Source organism: Biomphalaria glabrata, chromosome 9 (genome assembly GCF_947242115.1).
Source record: "Biomphalaria glabrata chromosome 9, xgBioGlab47.1, whole genome shotgun sequence".
NCBI lineage: Eukaryota > Metazoa > Mollusca > Gastropoda > Planorbidae > Biomphalaria > Biomphalaria glabrata.
The window spans coordinates 13106680-13113783 of NC_074719.1; positions in this window are offsets into that span (position 1 = coordinate 13106680).

Consider the following 7104-nt stretch of genomic DNA (forward strand, 5'->3'; position numbering starts at 1 on the left):
TTATGTATGAAACTATGACATCCTCTATACTGCAGTCACTTCATAAACAAAGAGAAAGTATATACTGTATATATTCTGCTTCAACATATGTCACATAGTATTCCACTGCAACGGTGAGGCTTTAATGTGAATATGACATTCAGCTTTTATTTTTTGCTACCAGAATCTTGATTACGCATTATTTTCTTATTTTCGTTGACCTGATGCTAGACATCTTTTCTGGGATACATTTTTATTAATGTCAGGTTCAACACTTTTATGTGCCTAGTTTGAGAGTTTAAATCATGTGATGAGTTATGATGTGCTGCAGTGATGTGTCATCAGGGCTGGATTTAAGGATGTGAAGGCCTTGAAGCAGGATTTTGTGGAGGCCCGTACACTTTTTTGAAATCTTTCATAAAATCCAAATATGAATAATAATACTTCTATCTAATAGCATCCATTTTTTAGACAAAGTCTAGCCCTTGTGCATTTAATCCTTTTCCTTCTTAGACAAATATTTAATACTAGTCGACCGGTGGCATAGCATACTCCGCTATTTTTCAGGGCCAGTCTTAAGCCACTGCAACCTATGTGACCGAAGGATCCGCACTTTCATGGAACCCGCGCTAATTCAAGGTGTATACATTATTACATTAAACCATTTTATAACTTAAAACAGATTTCCCGCGCACTCCTGTCGATTTACCAGGAGCTCCTGGAAATCTCCCAAAATTGCAAAATATACGAAAAAGTCCTTAAAATATACGGAAATACATAGAAAAAAAATGTCATTTTGGGGTGTCATTCAATATGCAAAACGTCAATCCTACGCGCTATTAATAAAAACGGCATTATGCATTAGCCGTAATTGTGTAATCAGGTGAAAGAAGCTAATGAAGAATTACTTGAGGTCAACAATTCTCAAAGATAGATTGAAACATTTGGTAATTCTTGCTATTGAGCGGGATCTATGTGGGAAACAGAATAATTATGATATACTGTATGACTTTGCTACACGCAAGGCTCGTAAAGTAATTCTGTGCGGAGTAAAGAATGAATAAAATACATAGACGAATTTATTTTCTAATACAAACTCTTAAATTTCACTTATTGTCCTCTTCCCTACCCAAACTTGGCCCCGCGAAATCCGTTTCGAATAGGGCCCCACAATGCTAAAGTCCGGCCCTGCTATTTAGTGTTTGTAAAATGTTTTACATGTTTCGGATGTTCCTTCAGAGTTGACGATAGTTTGCTTCCTAGTCCAAACCTCCCGCATGGGATGGGAGCGGGCAGGGTTTGACAGTCCAGCGCGCAGCCATCCGTAGCGAGCTGAGAAAACGTGTTCTCCCCCCTTCCCCCTCTTGTTTGTTTTCGCAGGGTGACTATCCGCAGAAATAAGAGAGTGATCTTTCCTTTACTTCTTGTTTGACCTGTTTAGGGAAGAAGAGAATTATATGTAAAGATGCATATTTCAGTACAAAAAAAATACATTTTTCAGTTTGTGCAGGATAAGGCCTTGGGTTGGCGTGCTGCCTTGGACCTGTTTTGAGCATGGTGCAAGGACACTTCTTAACCATGACGGTGTTTCGTCAGTGAAAATATGAAAAAATAATTATTTGGAAAAACAAAGCAAAAACGTAAAAGTTCCGGATGCATTGCAATTCAGAATTTGTTTGTTACCTCTATTGGGAGGCCCCCTGTCAGTAGCCACGCCTGCCTCTATTGGGAGGCCCCAGTAGCCACGCCTGCCTCTATTGGGAGGCCCCCTGTCAGTAGCCACGCCTGCCTCTATTGGGAGGCCCCAGTAGCCACGCCTGCCTCTATTGGGAGGCCCCAGTAGCCACGTCTGCCTCTATTGGGAGGCCCCAGTAGCCACGCCTGCCTCTATTGGGAGGCCCCAGTAGCCACGCCTGCCTCTATTGGGAGGCCCCCTGTCAGTAGCCACGCCTGCCTCTATTGGGAGGCCCCCTGTCAGTAGCCACGCCTGCCTCTATTGGGAGGCCCCCTGTCAGTAGCCACGCCTGCCTCTATTGGGAGGCCCCAGTAGCCACGCCTGCCTCTATTGGGAGGCCCCAGTAGCCACGCCTTCCTCTATTGGGAGGCCCCATTAGCCACGCCTGCCTCTATTGGGAGGCCCCAGTAGCCACGCCTTCCTCTATTGGGAGGCCCCAGTAGCCACGCCTGCCTCTATTGGGAGGCCCCCTGTCAGTAGCCACGCCTGCCTCTATTGGGAGGCCCCCTGTCAGTAGCCACGCCTGCCTCTATTGGGAGGCCCCCTCTATTAAATCCGGCCCTGTGTAATGTGTTGTGAATGCTTTCATGAACGTGATGATGCAAAGAATGAGATGAAAGTCATAAATTCTATTTGTTTTTTTTTTATGATTTTTATTTCCAAGGTATAAACTATAATTTTTAACTGCACCAGTTTTTTTGTTTTTTTTTTTCATTTCTTTGGAAGTTTTTAGTTTATTTGGAAATATTTTCACAATGTACATCACATCAGGACCTCACAGAGAACTTTCAAATATGAATATTGTTAATTTATTTGGTCATTTGAATTAATTGTCTTAAATTAATTGTAGATTTTTTAGCAGCCAAAAATCTGTTGCTAGACTTGCTAGCTTTACCAAAGTTAAAATTTACTGCAATATCTGTTGTAATTTATCAAAAACATTCTCTCTTGTTGTGGTGTTATGCATAGAACAGAGCTCAGGTAATTTCTTGTGTATCTCAAAATTCCGGTCACAGGCCCTTATGAATATAACCAGCCTAAGCCAGCTATGCTACACCCGTTACATCAGTTGACTCATCTAGAGCCAATCCAAATAATTCAAAATCAGCTATTTTGTTGTCCACGCAAGTTGACTGACATGTCATTTATTCTATGTGCCAGAGTGTTCTAAGTTAATGTTGTTTCTTTGAATGCTTTCACCTTTTCTGGACAAATTACTTTCGCAGCTTTAATTACACACTACTTAATAAAACCCTCTTCACTAAATGATGAGCTATGGCTTGCAATAAAGTTTAACAAACCTATCAACCAGAAAATAAATACAATTAAAGCTTAAGACAATTCAGGACAATATTTCATGGTAAGACTTACCAACCTGCGAAATAGCGGCGCATGCTACGCCGCCGGTCGACTATTAATTACTATTTTCTACCAGTCGCTGGACTCCATTAATTAAGTGCAGTGAATAGCATCTTTGGTTTTTGAATATTTTAGCGGAAGAGTAGTAAGCCAATTGCACTGTAGATACCTCAGAATATGCATTTTTTTAAAGCTTAAAAAAACGGAATAAATGCTTGGATCCGGGGCGAAATCAGCTGAGGGAGCTCACAGCGCTCCCCCAGACTTCCTAGCAATTTTTTTGGTGGTGTGTACTAGTGTGTCTAGTGTGTACTGTCTTACCACTAATTATTAGAAGAGCCAATTCCAAGCTAAAAAAAAAAAAAAGGCCCGGAAGAATGAAAGGTCAGAATGTAATGAAGATTAGTTACATAGAAGTAGAAAACAAAAATCCCCCCCCCCACACACACTCACCGAAAAAATCCTGGCTGCGCCCATGATATGACATGCCATTCATTTGTGGGCCGGTTTATAAGGTAATGCCCAGCCGATTTTGATACCCAGCCCGCCCCTGTTCTTGGTTTGAACAGCGAATAAAAATATTGTTAAACTACGCTTATATATTGGAGGATCGATACGATAGGAATATTTACCTAAAAGAGACAAGAAAATGAATAGTTGGTAACGCCAGCTACAATGTTGCTCACATTTTAATTAGAGAAATGAAACAGGTTTCCGACGCTTTAAAAAAAAAAGAAGACAAATCTAAATATCCCATGAATTAATGTAAGTAGGCCTACTAGATCCACAAGTTAGTAATACATTGTTTCAAGTCTATTTTCTTTCGCTTTTGTACATTTTCGATCATGTGGCCCGCGACACGAGTGTCGGAAATTAAAATGGCCCGCAGGTGTCTTGTATTTTTGACTCAACGTGATTAGCAAGATTACATGGCAGTGGCGAAATATTTAATATTTAATGTAAAAAAAACATTAGGACATTCAAGTGTGTGTGTGTGGGGGGGGGGGCAGTGGGGACTTTCGAATTTGGACCCCCCCCCCCCCCCCCAACCCTTGCTACGTCTAGTTGGATTTTACCTAAATTAGTTTTTTAAGCATTTACAGAAAAAAGAAACAACTGGCAAAATAAAAAAAAATAGTTAAAAAAAAATACAAAGCTTATATTAAATATATCAATTAGTTTGGATAAGTCATGTAATTAAATTTGTAATTAGTCTCTGACGACAATCTATAAAGGGGACTGATTCAGCTTATACCACCACTACAGTCAAGTACTATTTATTTCCTTTGGATAGGGTACTTATTCAGCTTATACCACCACTTCAATCAAGTAATATTTCTTTCCAATAGATAATTAACTACTTGGTAATTTTTATAAAATCGATTCTTGTGTTGTCAGGTAAAATAATAATTGTGCAAAACTTCAGCTTGATTGATGGCCCATTGATGTGTGTTAGTGAAATATTGTGAACTAGTGAAGTAACGTGTACAAACTTTTGGCCAAACAGACACACAGAGTGAGTTGATAAAAGCTTTGTAAAAAAAAACAAGGTTACAAAAGACACAAACTTAAAATCGGCCCCCGAAGTGGTCCACCCAGGCTGGCTTCATTATTTTCAGAAAGAACATCCGAATGAAATTATATCAAAGACAAATGAGAGATAAGAATGGAGAAAGAAGGTTAACATATCTTGTGTAGTGCCCCAACGGTCCCGCAGATCAAAGGATAGGTGAAAGTGAATGTAAAGTTAGATGTGAACCTGGCCTAACTAGTTCCCCTTTCAGACCTTGTGGTCTATAGGGCAGATGATGTAAAGTTCATCTGTTTTTGTGGCCTACGGTTAACGAGGGTGTCATGTAGCCAGCACAACGACCGACCGCCTTTACTTTTTCCCAACTAATGTCAGGTACCCATTAACGCTGAGTGGACTCAGAGGCGCCCAAAGATTCCAAAGTTGAAAATCCTAGTTTTCACCTGGATACGAACCCGGGACCCCGGTTCGGAAGCCAAGCGCTTTACCGCTCAGCCACCGCGCCTCCCCTGGTCTAACTGATGTCTTATAGTTGATCTAATTTTTTAGAAAAGGCTCAAACTATTATTCGAATCCTCAGACGAAAAATTAATAATTTTCGCAACATAAAAAAGGTTAGGAAAATGCAGTTTACAACATTACTATTCATTTTAAATTAGGTCTAACTTATAATGCATACTAATTAGCTTTTTCTCTTTAAAAATTGCTTGCATAACTGATTTTAAAAATTAGATTTTTCGCTTTCAGAAAAAAAAAAGTAGCCGTTGCATCAGAACTTTGAATGGACTAAAATATTGTGATGTCGGATTTTCAATATCTTTTCTAGTTTACGAAATCTAAACGGGACGGACGGACAGACGGACAGACATTTCGCACAAAACTAATAGCGTCTTTTCCCCTTTCGGGGGCCGCTAAAAAAGAAGATGGGAATGACCTGAATACGAACTCGTGGCATACGCCTGCTTAGGTGGACGTGCTAACCACTTTACTAGTAAGGTACTGATGTCTAGAGAAGATTGTATGGTTATATTTTGCTCATAATACACTCTTTTAAAACATTTAAAATTCTACACTATTAGAAGGTAACAATTGTTATAGCCTGCTATATTTGAGTTACATACAAATAAGCACAATTCCAAGGTAATAGACCAATAATACCCACATAACATATTACGAGCGTTTTATAACAATAATTAGTTCTACTGATACTTGAGAGTTGCAGTATGGTATATACACCCAGCACGTAGAAATACTGTTGGTATATGGTATATACACCTAACACTAAGGAATACTGTTGGTATATGGTATATACAGCCAACACTTAGGAATACTGTCGACATATGGTATATACACCCAACACTTAGGAGTACTCTCGGTATACGGTATATACAGTCAACACTTAGAAACACTTTCGGTATACGGTATATACTGCCACAACTTAGGAATACTGTCGGTATACGGTATATACACCCAACACTTGGAAATACTGTCGATATAAAGTATATACAGCTAACTCTTAAGAAAACTGTCGGTATAAGGTATATACAGACACAACTTAGGAATCATGTCGGTATATACAGCCAACACTTAGAAATATTGTCGGTATACGTTATATACAGCCAACACTTGGGACTACTTTCGGTATAAGGTATATACAGCCAACACTTAGGGATACTGTCGGTATACGGTAGGGCCTATATATAGCCAACACTTAGGAATACTGTCGTTATACGGTATGTACAGCCAACACTCGTTGCGAAAGCTCCGTTGTAAATTAAATGTATTTTAATTTTCCCACGACTTAATTCAGTAAGGTCTACACTGTTTTAGATTATTCCAGAGAAAGTGTAGTTTTTGTGTTGTGCGTCTTTAACTTGCCTATTAGGACCTATATATTGTTACATTTTAATATCATCTTTACGTGAAATTACTAGAGATTTAACATCTAGATCTACATAAAGCAATTTTCGTTTATACAAAAGTATGATAATATGTGAATAACAACATCAAGACATCAATCTTATGAACAAAAGAAATCTATTTTTACTTTTTTTTCTTTGTTCGCTATTTATTGATATAACAAACACCCATATATATATATATATATATATATATATATATATATATATATATATATATATATATATATATATATATATATATATATATATATATATATAGACTGTATTTTTGTATAACGTAGCTCAATCTCTTAATACAACAACAATAATACAAGGAATGTAGGTCATTTTTAAATTAACTCTTTCAATGAGTATTATTTTGATTTTTAAAAATTTAGTTTTCCTAAACGAACAAAAATCTGCAAGTGGTTAGGAGTTACTCAAACTAACGTAACTTCGTATTTTATAATTGAACATCCTTGATTATAGTTTAACGACACCCGACTCGAGAAGCACAAACTTTCTACCAGATAGCCCCCCCCCCCCCCCAACTGGTCCACAAATAAGATAACAGAGCTGTAATAATAGTGACTCAGCAC